Source organism: Ictidomys tridecemlineatus, chromosome 5 (assembly GCF_052094955.1).
Source record: "Ictidomys tridecemlineatus isolate mIctTri1 chromosome 5, mIctTri1.hap1, whole genome shotgun sequence".
NCBI lineage: Eukaryota > Metazoa > Chordata > Mammalia > Rodentia > Sciuridae > Ictidomys > Ictidomys tridecemlineatus.
In genome coordinates, this window is record NC_135481.1 from 87,236,606 (window position 1) to 87,249,822 (window position 13,217).

The 13,217-nt window shown below is 28.6% G+C and overlaps 1 protein-coding gene across 6 annotated transcripts in view; it reads left to right on the forward strand.

Annotated features, from left to right (window-relative positions):
* Positions 1–13,217, forward strand: part of Nova1 (NOVA alternative splicing regulator 1) — a 134,967-nt gene that overhangs the window by 118,520 nt on the left and 3,230 nt on the right. The window lies entirely within an intron of this gene.

Genomic DNA, 13,217 nt, shown 5'->3' on the forward strand with positions numbered 1-13,217 from the left:
AGATCTGTGTTATGAGATTTACTTTTTGTACATTCAATTTTATGTACTTTGCTTATCATTAGAATTAAATTGCTGGTATTTGAGTATAAATATTTTCTGGCTCAACCTACTGTATAGCATATACATATGAAAAGAAATCTCAAAAAATTTAAGAATGATTGGCCAAAAAAAGCTCAGAATCCATATTAAAAGAACATTTTTCATATAATAACATGAAGCAGTCACTTAATAATAGATACACTTCTATAAATTTGGAATATTTAATAAAAATCGGTTCTTTTAAATCAAAATACATATTTACTGAAATTTTTTATTATTTTTTTCTGTTTTATGGGAAAGAAAACAAAGTAAAATGATTTCAATATACTTTAGAAAAAATACATTTAAACTAATTATCATGAGATGACTAATAAAAGAGTTACCAAGAAAGTAATAATATTTGTGTGGGGAGAGATGCTTTACTCAGCATTGAAATTTACTTTAAATTACTTACAATAAAAGTAATATGATATTAACAAAAACAGAATTGGTCAGTAAAACATAATAGAGATTTCTAAAATGGATATAAGTATATATAACAACTGAAAACATAATAAAGAAAAGTAGTATAATTTAGGGATTAAGAGAACTGGGGTCTCAAGCTATGATTGCTAACTTCAGATAAAATCTTTGCCACATCTTAGTCTTAAATAATTTGAGATAATATCCTTAATTTTCCCATGTATATTTTCTCATTATAAAATGTAAATTATAATAATGTTTACCTTGTAGAGTTGTTTCAATTCTTAAGGGAACCAATAAGTGAGATATGTTTAAAACACTGTGGTCTAGCATAATAAGTATCATTTTAAAAGATTTTAGAGAAGGATATCTTATTTAATAAATGGTATGGGTATAATTCATTTCCATCTGAAAGAAAGGAAGTTCAAACCTCCAGGTGTTGCATTATACAAAAATAAATTTAAATGCATGTGTGATTAAAAGTATGACTATTTAATGAAATAACAATGTGTGAAATTAAATTGAAGATGACTCTTTAAACAAAAACAAAATCCAAAGCATAAAATAATAGATTAACATGTTTGAGTATATAAATATTTAATGTTTTTAGTATAAGCAACATACTTTTCCAGAAAAAAGTATGTTAAACATGTTTATAACAATTAATTAATTTCTCTGCTATACAAAGAAGATCCATATTCCTATGAAAAACAACCCAATAGGAAAATGAATAAAGTTTATAAAAAGATAATTTGCAGAGAAGGAATGGAAGTGTGCAATAAACATGTGAAAACATTGTTAAGCTCACCAGCATCAGAAAAAATTAGAATCAACAAAGAAATATTGTGATTTTTTGCCATATAGAAAAAATTCTGTTTATATATATAATGCCCATATATTAGATATGCAAGAATCCTTGGGTTTAGAATTTAAAATATTTGCACAAATAAAAGAAAATAGCATTCTCATGCACTGTTAGTATAGGAAGTGTTGCAGTATTACAGCTTTTGAGAATCTGTCCTTTAAAACAATGCACCAATATATAGGAATATAGACATAAAAATATGTATTGCAGCATTATTCACATTGGCCGAAGTTAAAAACAACTTGACCTCTGACAGGAAAGTGATTTTAAAAATTATGGTATTACAGAATATTATGTGGTTAATCTATTAAAAGTAATGAATACGGCCATGTAATCTGGCCTAGAATAGTGTTTATCCTGTTTGCTAAAGAAAATTAAATTGCTAAGAAACATACGGCCCTGGGCTGGGTTTATGGTTCAGCAGTAGAGCACTCACCTGGGATATTCGAGGCCCTGGGTTCGATCCTCAGCACCACATAAAAATAAAATAATGTATTGTGTCCAACTACAACTAAAAAATAAAATATTTTTTTAAAAAAGAAACATATGGCCCTATTTTTAATGGTCAGAAAATATCTTGTGTCCATTTTCATGTTTGTTTCCATCAGTGTAATGAAAGGGAATATGAAAATTAATAATTTTTCTTCTTGTATCTGTGTTTTTAATAAAAATGTTAACTAAGAGAATGCAAAATAGGATGGAAAAATACTGACTTCACTTGTGATGGATTAAATGTTTTAGGGAAGATAAAGTAGAAGTTTTCAAAGGGAAAGATTTGACTGTATTTGACATTACACTCAAATTTTGGCTATATGACTTCTTGATTTCTTAGTCTTGGGATGCTCTTTTGAGAGTTTGAAGAAGCATTATGAGAGAGAATTCAGGACTAAAAGAGGAACTTATTAACTGGCAAAGGAATGACAATTGTTTCATATTTTGAAGTTATGCCAAATTAAGGGATTCTATAATATGTGCAGATTTTCTCATCTTTTATATATAAAATATCAAGACTTTTCAGTTTTAGAATAATATCAAAATTATCTATGGAGATTCTAATTTAATAGATCTAGGATGAGATAGGTATCTGTATTTGAAGAGTTAGATAAATATTTATTGAAGGCTCTTGAAATATTTGGGAAACACTGTATGAAACTATATGACACGATACTTATTGTGTGATAAAACATATTAGTACAAACTGATAATTGTGATCAATGTCATAACACTGTCTCAAACTTAAATTCATCAAGACTTTTTTTATGAAAACATATTTCATTGTTTGGAAAACACTAAGTCATGGAAATAATATTTTATTTGTATAAAACATAAAGGCTCTATTTAGTTTTAACACTGGGAATAGTAAGGATTTTTCCATTAATATTTAAATTTGTGAATAATATTTAAATTTATTATACAAATATGTTTATCTGTTCAGGTCATATTAGTAGACATTTGGATATTTATACCAAATACAGTCAGAGGTTCTCTTGTTTTGAAGATATTTGTATGCAAATTTCTTAAGTATTTTTTAAGATTCCTTAGCAATATTCTTCCCGCCCCCTATTTGGGAATGGATTACGTAATTGTTTACTATCTATCTTCATTCCATTGCTAACTACTAATTTTTTTTTTTTTAGTGTGTTATGCTGTAGACAGTGTGTTCTTGACATCCAGTGATAGGAATCAGATCTCTCTGGCTGCAAGTTAAGAATTACTACTGAAAGCAGCACACTAGTAATGTTTTCTGGTTACTGTTATAACATATTATTTAGTAAATACCAAATTTTGCAGCCTTCCAAATGTCTCCTTTAGGATTTCATATGAAGACATTTTCATGTTTATGAAAAGCCTAGGATTTTTTTTTTTTTTTTTTTACGATTCAAGAAAGAAGTATACTTCAGAGAGGAGAGTCAATGTATTAGTAGCACTATGACATTCCTTATTTTATTTTCTGTATTGGCCCAGGCACTGGTAAAAATACATTGTCTAGTATTGGCTCCCAAGAAAGCAGATCAGATAGGCAATATTCTCTCTTTTTGGATCACCTAGTAGATAAAGATGATTTCTGTTTCATTAGAGTTCTCTCTGTATCATAGCAAGAACTCTCTGAAGTGCTTATATATAGCATGTTCTCGAGGCTAGAACACATTCCATTCCTTTATATAATCAAGATCTTAGGATCTCTTTATTCTGGATGCATATTTGTCCTCTTTCTGTGTTGCATATGTATGCAGTAAAATTGAATATTTTATTTCCCAAATGAATCCATGTAAAATGGAGAATACTTCAGATTGGGAAGTGACTGAGTTCATTTTCAAATTTTTTTTTCTTTGAGGATTGAACTCAGGGACATTTGACCACTGAGCTACATCCCCAGCCAGATTTTGTATTTTATTTAGAGATAGGGTCTCACTGAGTTGCTTAGTGCTTACCTTTTGCTGAGGCTGGCTTGGAACTCTAGATGGATCTTCCTGCCTCAGCCACCTGAGCTGCAGGATTTGAGGTGTGAGCCATTGTGTCCGGCTTCAAACTTTTTATTTTAAAAATGATCTGGACCTGTATAATTTTGTCAAAATGGACTCTACTGCTATGTATAAGTACAAAGAATCGATTAAAAAATCCACATAAAAATACTTAGAAGTAGAAATGTTTTCACATTTTCTCTCAACATGTAGTTTTGTCAGATTAGGGAGTTTTTAGATCCACTTAAAATGAAAAAAAAATTATTTCTCCTTGTTTTTACTTCATAAATTTATAAGTATAATTAAACTTGTTGGTTATTTGTTATTCTAATTATTTAATCTTCTTTGAATTAGGAATTTTCTAGTTATCTTTTTCATATTTTCTTTCATTTTACTAGTGTTTAGTTATTTTTTTTCAGAAGATAGTACTTTAATTTCTTTTGAAAAAGTACAAACTGATCATTGTGATGTTTGAAAAAGATGTTTGAAAAAGTTCTGTTTCATTAGCTAAATTCAAATTTCTTTTAACCTAAATAAACATGATAAATTAATGTACTTTTGTGATTCATTAAATATTGAAAGTGAACTACTTTAATCTGTGTATATGAAACAAACTTAATTCTATGATTAAGTAGTACAATTTGTTTAAGTATAAACATGCTTCTGTAACCTGTTATATATTATTACTTATTACTACTATTAATGATATAATAACTCAGGATATTTTTATTTTCTTAATGATGCTTATTTGTGATAGGAAATTATCACCTCCGTTGACTAGTAAGACACTGAAGTAAACTATGAATATAACTTTGCCAAAATTTGATTTGGGAAATTTGGGGAAATTTTAATTTCCAAAAAAGATTGCAAAAGTTAATTTTGTACTCATTCTATAACTTGATAAATGCGACAGTGTGATTTCTGAAAGGCAATATATACTGCCACAAATATTTTTAAAAAGAAAACTATTAATATTTCAACTTCTTCCTTGTTTATATCTAGTTTGTTTATTCCATAATCATGAGTGTTGCTGCTTTACATACATATCTTTGATTTTTTTAGGAGTTAAATATTTTATTTTCCTATTACTTAATTTTTATTATTTAATTGTTGGCTCACTCTTACCTCTCCCTAGGTAATAACCATCCATTCTTATGATCTAATTTGAAGTTAACTCTCAATTTTTTCTGTTCTCCAGACCCATATTCATTCATCTACTTGACATCTTCACTTGGGTGTCTGATAGGCATTTCAAACTTAAAATGTCCAAAGTACAATTTCTTCTTTCCTTGTCTTTCACCCTTTTCCCTCACAATCTGCTTCATTGAACACAGTTACTAACTTTAAGTTGACAGCTATTTTTCACTTTTTAATTTGACTAGTATATTCTATTTAAAATATTAAATTTAAAACAAATTTTTCATATCAAAATGCAAATATCTTAAACAATTTTTTTTCATAATTAAGAACTGTAAACACAAGGTCGTTCATCTATGCTCTGAAAAAGGTAGGCTAAGACAGAATTTAATGATAATAATAATAACAATAATAATAATAGTAATATTTTCAAAGAGCTTTTTGATAACCTGACATGTGGATAATAGTGACACATAAAGACCTCAATGTAGTAAAGTCTGATTTAGTAATCATTAAGAAACAATATCCAATATTAATTTTTAAATAATAGACTACTATGGAATACTCTGGAATAGTTTATCATGTATGACCTTCATAGTTTCTTCATAGTTATTTGACTCTTTTAGTTTTTTTAGTACTTCTCATCTCAACATGACAGGAGTACTTTGAAGTGCTTCTCTTTCTTTTCTAGTAGAAAGCATGGATTATTTTCCTATTTTCTCATTCCTAAATATAACTCTCTCTGAGACATAATATGATACATCTTTATAATACGTAGCAGTCACAGAAAGAAAAAGTATTATTTGAATAATGCGTTAGGGAAAAATGAAATAATGTGTTAAGTGAAAAAATAAATAGGTTACATTTTTTGCCTCTAAAAATTTTGTGGGGATTTTTATTCATTTTCTGCCTTCTTCTAAAATACAGAAGAAAAATCATTTATACTACATGTCATATTCTGTCACATCATGAAGCCAGAGGGGAAAATAAAGTATGTCCCTTTGGAAGAAGAAATAATAGAAGGTACAATTTTTACAAAACTTCTAAAGACACTCAGTCTTACATATCAGATATTTTGAGTTAAAAATACAATTGTTTGAATCAAGATCAAAGGTAGGAGTACGTTATACCTGTTAAAAGTTAGCATTATAATTCACTAGACACTGTTGTTTGAGCCATCCGACTAAATTGTATAGTTCAGCATTTAATCAAGTAAATAGTGAAATAATTGTATTCTGGACTTTTAGAATGACTCTGATGGCAAGTTTTATGGCTAGTGTAGACTAGCCACATCTTAATGAGTAAGAAACTATAATACATGCAGGAAAAACTTAATACATTGATGTAATTTAGGAAGAAGGCAAATATTGCATATTCAGTTATTTAAGTATTATAATGTAATTAGATTTTAAGTGAAGATAAGCCTCTGTTGTTGATTTTAGTCGTTTTCTGATAGCATTAAAATTATCTGCACACTTACCTTTTCTATACTTCTGTTTGCTTATTATATAGTTTTGGGATTTTTAGAGTATAGGGATGATAAAATAGTTTAATTTTGTTTTAAGAAACCAAAGTCAACTGATTTATGTACACACAACACACACACACACAGCTTTGTGGCCAGAATGAATCATCTTTCAAATGATTTATTGTTTAATTTCTATATAAACCCATTTTTTAAAAGTTTTTGGCTTTTTAAAAGTATTTTTTCAGTTGGTAACTTTGAGTACAAATAGAAAATGCAAAAGTAAATAATCCTGGCATTTAGGAAAGTAAATTTTTATAAGACAGATAAGATATCTGTTGTAGTATAGGCAGCATAAGTTAACAATAGGAAAAGTAGAAAGTACTATGACACTCTGGTTTTAGGGAATGAGTTTTGAGGTTAAAAAGTATATTGCGGTTTAATTGCCTACAAGACATATAAGATTTCGGCAAGCAAAATTATACACATTTTGAAGGGAAGAACATTGTAGGAACATAGGTAATCACTATGTCAATTAAACAGAATGAACAAAGATATGAAAACAATTAATATGTAGTCTATTCAGGAATAAGGAGGTAAAGTTGAATTTACATTAAGCTATTTATCATAAAAGATGAACCTGGGAAGACATGTTGAAGACAGGGTCTGGAGAACTTTTTATGTCTGCATATGAGTCTGGATATTCAGTGAAGAGGTTGTATGGGGTGTTATTGAAGGATTGTGAATAGAATTTTTCTCATAATTGCTAAAAAAAAAGCTGTTCATCCACAGTCTTATTAAATTGCATGATTTTATAGATGATTAAACTGCAGTGATTTCACAAAGGTCACAAAGGTGAAACCAGGTATCTATTAACTGCCCATTCTAGATTCTTTCTCTATTTCACACTACTTTAGCTAAGATAAGGAAATAGGATTGGACAAGAAGCTTTTCAGATAAAAAATTCAGCATCTCACATAGAAAGATCTTTGGAGCAACAGAAGTCAGAGCTGGCTCCCAGATTTAAGATCACTATTAATGATAGGTGAAAGACAAAGATACATTGTAAAAAACAAGTATGACATTTTATAATACACATTATACGTTCCTGTGAAAACTATTCTGCCTTTGATTTGGTTATCAAAGGTAAGTAGATTAAAAAGTCTTGAGGAGAAAAGAGTGACATTTTAAATTCTGTCTGGATAATTTATTTAATCTGTTATACACATTTTGTCAAATAAGAATATTTCAGTAAAGCAGTCATTTATTAATTTATTTAAAGTACATAATTTAAAAAGATACCATATTTTCAATTAGCCTTGGTCAACAATTCAATATAGATCCCTCAAAACAGGACAATCTTTCTGAATTGGTCACTACTAAGTGGCATTCCAGTAATGGGTTCTTATACGTTAGGAAAATGTAAGATATTTATCCTGTTCGATTATGTAGAATATATCTTGGTAAAGGTAAATTAATCTTGACTATTAATTGTCAAATTTTAATAGGCAAATAATACATGATATATCATTTGATACAACATGAATATATTATTTTCAAAGATATGGTTTCACCAATTACAAATTATAGTTTAAAAAATAGGGAGTTAATAGAGAATTGTTATTGACCCGTGCTGGCTTTAGACATTGTTAAATTCAAATGCCAAATGCTGTGAGAAATTTCACTTTGCATTTTTGGAGCATCCCTTTTCAATTTTGGAGTCTCCTTTTATCTAAGTCTCTTTTCAGTCAGGTTCTTACTTTTATAATGTGGTGGCAAGACAGTTACTAGCAATGCCAGGATGGTATTCTTCTAGATCAGGAACATGAGCACCTCTACCCCAGCAGCATCAACAATCTCTAGTTAGCGACCTTCTTGTGTCATGTACTCAAGCTAAAATCAGTAACTGCCAGAGGTATAGAAATAGTGCTATCTCAGGTCTGGGTCATGTTTTCACTCTTGGAGACAAGGAAAACAGAAACAGCTGCCTAAAGAAAGATTGGATGACAGTGGAATTAATGAGAGAGGTGAGTGAGTGAGTGAAATACAGGTATCTATTATTGATAGAAATTCCTTTGTAAATGTTAGAGCTTCCTTAAGTAGTAAATAATATGGCAGCCCTAATAAAATAATCCATAACTATTAATTGAGCTATCTCATAATATAATGGAACTTATTCTTATCTATTTTTAAGGTACAGTTTTATATAATGGTTTAATAATCTTCCTATCACAATGGTGAAGGAATAATGATGCCTAGAGACAATCTCATCTCTTCATAGCTGTAAAACTACAATAAGTCCCTTTTGAAAAGGAGTAAATTTGTCTTAAATTTATTTTTTAATTAGAAACATCAATATTAATACCTTCCTGTTTATAATCACTTTAATACTGATCATAGGATTCCCACAGAAGTTTTTATGTTGTGGTTAAAAATAGACAAATTATAACTTCATTGCTTTTATTTTATTTTTTTTCTGAAAAGCTATTTGTGCTGCAGCTGGGCATCTTTAATCTGAAAATCAAAAATACTGCAAAATCTAAAACTTACTGAGCACCAACATGACATCACAAATGAAAAATTCCACACCTGGCCTCATGTGATAAGTCATAGTCAAAAATATCACATAAAATTGCCTTCAGGCTAATGGTATAAAGTATGTATACCACGTAAGTGAATTTCCTGTTTAAACTTTGGCCCAAACCCCAAGATAGCTCATTATGCATACATTGAATCAAAAAAAAAAGAGCTAAATCCGAAACACTTTTGACCAATCATTTTGATAGAGATACTCAGCCTATAGTACAGTTAGTATAACTACATTATTAATCTTATTGATATTTACTTGATATGATAATTATATCTAAAATAAAGAAAAATTAAGTAAAGTTTCTTTTACTTAAATAATGTTACACAAATCATCTCTATTAAAGTGGATTTAGATTTCAAAGAGGGACTCTCTAGTACAGAAGTCACATTGACCAAATTATAGATATATTTGATAGTAAAAGAAAATAATATACTTATAGTATAAAATGTTTAAGACATTAAGGTGAACATAGTTACCACCGCTCAAGGATCTTCTTCCCAGCCCCTTTCTCCTTCTAGTTAGACCTTGCATCTCATTTATGCACTTCTGTGCTGATACTTCTAAAATCTTTACTGAACTAGTAAACTTAACTGTTTTCTACAACTAATCTATAAGGTCTTTAAAGGCAGGAACAATGTCACATATATATCCTTTACACCGCCCAACCCAGGGCTTGGGCCATAGAGTAAGCCATGTATAAATAAATGGTAAGTGTATGGTAGCATCTATAGATCATAGCTCTGAAGGGGAAACCAATTTGTAACTTGTCAAGAACATACCTGATTTAGTTGCGTACTTATATACAAGATACAATAAGCTGTTAAAGATCTAGTTTATTTCCCTTCAGTTCTTTAGAAATAAAAGATAATGTATACACTTTTATCAGTCATTTGCATTAGCAGGCTTCACCAATGAAACTTAATCGAGCTATAAAATTAAAATTTGCTACTGATCATGTCAGTGGAAATAGAAACACTATCAATGCACAGACTTTTTCTCTGGTAAATGCTTTATGCCTTTCTCAAATAAGTAATAAAATAGGCTATTTTACATAATTCTCCATGCTCCTTTTCTCTTTTCTTCTCACCAATGTTCAATTGCCCACCATCTCTAACCTTTCACATTGATGCCTCTTAACTCTGGCCTGACACATGAAATGTAAATATATCACTGTTCTCTTTTCATTGTCACACAAATGAATTACTTTCTTTTCATCTCAGTGTCTTTTCAGAGTGTCTGTTTTTGCCTGTGTCCACATTAGATTAATATTAATCACGAAAATAGATAAAGATTTATTTTTATTATTTCAAGAAAAAAAGACATGGACATCTAATAGGATCTTCATTATGGAGAACAGACAAGTATATCTAAGAAGATTTTTGTATCCTTGTATCAGAAATAAAATTTGGATGACATATTCCTCAGCTAGGCTATAAAATATATATTTCTTAAATTTTGAATTTAATAACTTCTTACATTTTGTTCCTTTAATTTTCTAAAACTGGTAATCCTAAGTTAAAATAGCCTGCTATTATCTAAAATTGGGAAATGTAACACATTGCAAATATAAATAGGGTAATATTACCAATATCTGCTCTGAAGTCATAAAATACCTTTTATTATATGTGGGTAATTCAGCTACACCAACATAATTTGGGGTCCAGATTAATACTTGATAAAATATTAATTATGGTTGATAGATTTTTTAATTAATATTACTTCAGATGATTAAAACTTAGAGGATGATACTATGTAAAGAAATCTTTAACACAAAGATAAATGATGTGATGTAATTCTCCAGTTTTTAAAGATATGGACTTTGAAAGATGTTTGCTTTTATTAAAAGTCAATACTGTTTATAAATACATTATTTCAGAATTTTTAACATTGATAAAAATAATCAAGGGGAAAACAATTTTTTTTAAAGACAAGTTAATGTTCAATAATGTACCATACTAAAATTTTCTAGTTCTTCTGGATATTAGTGCTAGAGTTTAAAAAAAAAGAAAAGAAAACCTTTTATAGAGTAAATTTAGTGTTTGACATGCGGTATAGTATAAATTTATATCATCTTCACATATATCATGGCAACATAGAATGACTTTATAGTAGATGTTACAAAATTTTATATTTCATTACCTTTTATTAATACCCTATAGAGTAGTTTCCATAATTGATTTTTCATGTACTATTCTATTCCTGAGTTATTACCATGTATTACATTGCTTTGGACATAATAACAATAATATTAGAAATTACTATAATTTAAAAACATAGTTTTAGAAAGCCTTGGTTGTTTAATACTTTTTCTTCATTGAAAGTATGCTAAAGCACAATTTCCCAATTCATAAATATTTTCAACAATATTTTATTCCAAAAAGTTCTGAATTTTAGAAAAGGTGCTTATTTATGAAATATGATCATGTCTAACATTCAGATACTTAAAACTTTAAAATAAATGTTCTCAATATTTTACGTGCATGCTACAAAACATAAGCATAATTCTAATTCATTTTTGTAATTGGTATAAAATATAATCATGGTTTAACTTTCCAATTATAACATGTTAGCTTTTCTGACACCTAATTTTCTATAAAACAAAGTCTGATTAAAACTAACAAATGTTACCCCTCAAAAAAATACGTCTCATTCTGCTTTATGAAACCAAATGTACTTAATGAGGTAATATGAGTGATATATTTGACATTTCTAAGAAATGTTTCTAGGAAATTTAGCTTATGTTTTACAAAATGAAATAATTATATAAACAAACTGGAACAAAACAAAATTGTGCCAAGACTGTAAATTTTTTTGTATACAAAGAAAATAACAAGTGTGTGCACGTATGTGTGTAAGATGAACGGTCTGACCCAGTCTAAAGTTTTCACTGCTTGCTGCCCTCAAGAACAAAAAGAAATCCACAATATATTTCTTTAAAATATTCATATATAGGGACTGGGAATATAGCTCAGGTGGTACAATGCTTGCCTTGTCTTGCATGCATCAAGCCATGGGTTCAATCCCCAGCACCACACACACAAAAAAAATATTCATGTGCAAATCTGTGATTTCAAGATAGTATTGATGATGCTTGCTAAAAATCAACTAATAAAATATCTCATTGACTATCTCAACTGAACAACTATATTTCCTGCTCAGATTTTAACCAGTTTTTTCAATGTGCCCATTTTGAAAATTGTTTCAATGCTTTGTCAGTGACACTGTCATTGACAGGTTTTGATTTACCCAGTGACCTATATAAATATAAACCATTGTCACGTGTATCTTTGTGCTACCAAAAAGTAATTTAAAATGTTAATATCTATATTTTAATTTTAGGGTTTTTGAGAAATACCATACTGGTTTTTCTTTTATTACACTACTTGATTCTATTAAATAAACCAAACCATGCTTATTTTGTTACTGGATATTTCAGTATAAAATAACAAACATGCCTATACTTAACGTTGAATAATAATGATCCTATGATCACATTGGAAATTGTAAATATTCATGTGACTGAAGTAATTTTTCAGTATGTTTGGTGATATGTTAGTAATCCCTATTTTAAAAATGAGTTATGTCTTCCAAAAAAAGAGAAGTACCTGCCTTATGAGGATAGTCATTTTATAAATGTAATCAGTAATATAATTATCAAATAGCCTTAACCTCCCCAAAGCCATTGAAAAGTTTTAAATTATTATTTAGAAATAATTCATTAATTACATTATTAAATTAAATATTATCTGTCTATTCAGTTGAAAAACTAAAATACTATTACTAATTTTATTGACTTTCATCTCTGAAAACATCATGAAATAAGTAAGGTATTTGTGAATAATCAAAAAATTTCTAGGTGATAAGGAACATGAAATTAATGTTTTGAAAGGACTTACGTGCTAGAACTTTTCTGCTGTTATCTTCATTAATTTTGTTTTATAATTTTGCATTCTTTGTTTTTATATATTTTAGAGCAAAGGATTTCTTTGAAGCTCCAATAGGTAAAAATTATCAATGGCATTGTGATTTTGGAGCTATATAAAATGTTACTACAGATGTATAATTATGATTCCCTCTTTTTAAATTCTATTGCAGTATACACCAAGACTCAAGGAAATTTTTTGTTTTAGTATTTTTTTACTTGAAAATTGCTCTTTCCTTATAAAATTATATTTTTAAAAGATAGCTTTATTAAAA